This window comes from Cervus canadensis, chromosome 6 (genome assembly GCF_019320065.1).
Source record: "Cervus canadensis isolate Bull #8, Minnesota chromosome 6, ASM1932006v1, whole genome shotgun sequence".
Classification (NCBI taxonomy): Eukaryota; Metazoa; Chordata; class Mammalia; order Artiodactyla; family Cervidae; genus Cervus; species Cervus canadensis.
The window spans coordinates 52,497,502-52,499,717 of record NC_057391.1 but is presented as its reverse complement, the minus strand read 5'-3'; the positions used below and the strand labels follow the sequence as shown (position 1 = coordinate 52,499,717).

At 36.6% G+C, this 2,216-nt stretch overlaps 1 non-coding gene across 1 annotated transcript; it reads right to left on the bottom strand.

Annotated features, from left to right (window-relative positions):
- Nucleotides 1-1,499: 1,499 nt before the first annotated feature.
- Nucleotides 1,500-1,666, bottom strand: LOC122444482. The gene has a single exon (XR_006270308.1). It is a non-coding gene; the product is annotated as a U1 spliceosomal RNA (small nuclear RNA).
- Nucleotides 1,667-2,216: the final 550 nt, after the last annotated feature.

Below are 2,216 nucleotides of genomic sequence, written 5' to 3'. Positions count from 1 at the left end.
TTGCAACGACTGAGTGTTTGAACTGAACTGGCAATGTTTAATAGAACCATACATAAATGTATCCTTTGACCTAGCAATTCTGCTTCTTGGAATCTACACTGAAGACATACCTCTGTTAATATGAAACAAAATGTGCATGTTATTCATTTCAGTATTATTTATAAGCATGAAAGATGGTAAATAACCTTGATGCCCATTCATAGCAAGTAATTGAATAAACTATGGGACATTTACACAACGGAGTTATTTGTTCAATTCAGTTCAGTCTCTCAGTCATGCCTGCATCTTTGTGACTCCATGGACTGCAGCACACTAGGCCTCCCTGTCCATCACCAATTCCTGGAGTTTACCCAAACTCATGTCCATCGAGTCGGTGATGCCATCCAGCCATCTCATCCGCTGTCATCCCCTTCTCTTCCTGCCCTCAATCTTTCCCAGCACCAGGGTCTTTTCCAATGAGTCAGCTCTTCGCATCAGGTGGCCAAAGTATTGGAGTTTCAACTTCAGCATCAGCCCTTCCAGTGAATATTCAGGGGTGATTTCCTTTAGGACGGACTGGTGGGATTTCCTTATAATCCAAGGGACTCTCAAGAGTCTTCTCCAACACCACAGTTCAAAGGCATCAATTCTTCCGCGCTCAGCTTTCTTTATAGTCCAACACTCACATCCATACATGACTACTGGAAAAACCATAGCTTTGACTAGATGGGCATTTGTTGGTAAAGTAATGTCTCTGCTTTTTAATATGCTGTCTAGGTTGGTCATAACTTTCTTTACAAGGAGTAAGCATCTTTTAACTTCATGGCTGCAGTCACCATCTGCAGTGATTTTGGAGCCCAGAAAAATAGTCTATCACTGTTTCCATTGTTTCCCCATCTATTTGCCATGAAGTGATGGAACCGGATGCCATGATCTTAGTTTTCTGAATGTTGAGTTTTAAGCCAACTTTTTCACTCTCCTCTTTCACTTTCATCAATAGTCTCTTTAGCTCTTTTTCACTTTCTGCCATAAGGGTGGTGTCATCTGCATATCTAAGATTATTGATATTTCTCCCTGCCATCTTTGATTCTAGCTTGTGCTTCATCCAGTCCAGCATTTCTCATGAGGTACTCTACATATAAGTTAAATAAGTGGGGTGACAATATACAGCCTTGACGTACTCCTTTTCCTATTTGGAACCAGTCTGTTGTTCCATGTCCAGTTCTGACTGTTGCTTCTTGACCTGTATACAGATTTCTCAGGAGGCAGGTCAGGTGGTCTGGTATTCCCATCTCTTTAAGAATTTTCCACAGTTTCTGATCCACAGTCAAAGGCTTTGGCATAGTCAATAAAATAGAAGTAGATTTTTTCTGGAACTCTCTTACTTTTTCAATAATCCAACTGATGTTGGCACTTAAGGGATTATTTATAGTCAAAAATTAAAGAAAGAAGAGTTGAAGAATCTGATATGAAATGTTTTCAGATGTAAATTAAAAAAAAAAAAGAAATACTGAGGAATATATATAGCATGCTAACATTTATATAAGAAAGAAGAGAAAATAAATATAAATATACTTTATTTTTTTTATTTTTTTTTAGGGGTCAGCACATCCGGAGTGCAATGGATAAGCCTCGCCCTGGGAAAACCACCTTCGTGATCATGGTATCTCCCCTGCCAGGTAAGTATATAAATATACTTTTAAATTAAAAGAAATATAGGAATTATAAACTAAAAACTCCTAAGAATGGTTACACAAATGGGAACAGTGGGAATGGAATAAAAATGAAACTTCTCTTTTCCGTTATCATATTGTTTTAACCTTTTGACCAAAGTTTTGCAAAACAACTGATTTGGATTCTAAAAATATTAACGTTATTAAAGATGAACATGCTGGCAAATTATTGCAGTTTAAAGGAGACAAAAGAACATTTTTTTAAAGACAAGAGTGCATAAATTATAAAGAAGAGCTCTTCAATTTTATTTGATGCACTTCAGTGAAACTTGAACTTTAAAAGGTATTAAAGTATAAGTTCTTTATGATGCCTCCAGAGAACATGTTTAAAGAGCATCAGTAACCTTTCTCTATCCCACTTCATTTTACTGATCCTTTTGACTAGTTATCAATTCTATATTAATGTTAGAAGGCATGGGGAATAGTCTTCCAATAAGACAAAAAAAGAAGCTTTGCTGTTTTGTCAGTGAGATGTCCTCTTTTAAAGTTTGCTCTCAAATATTT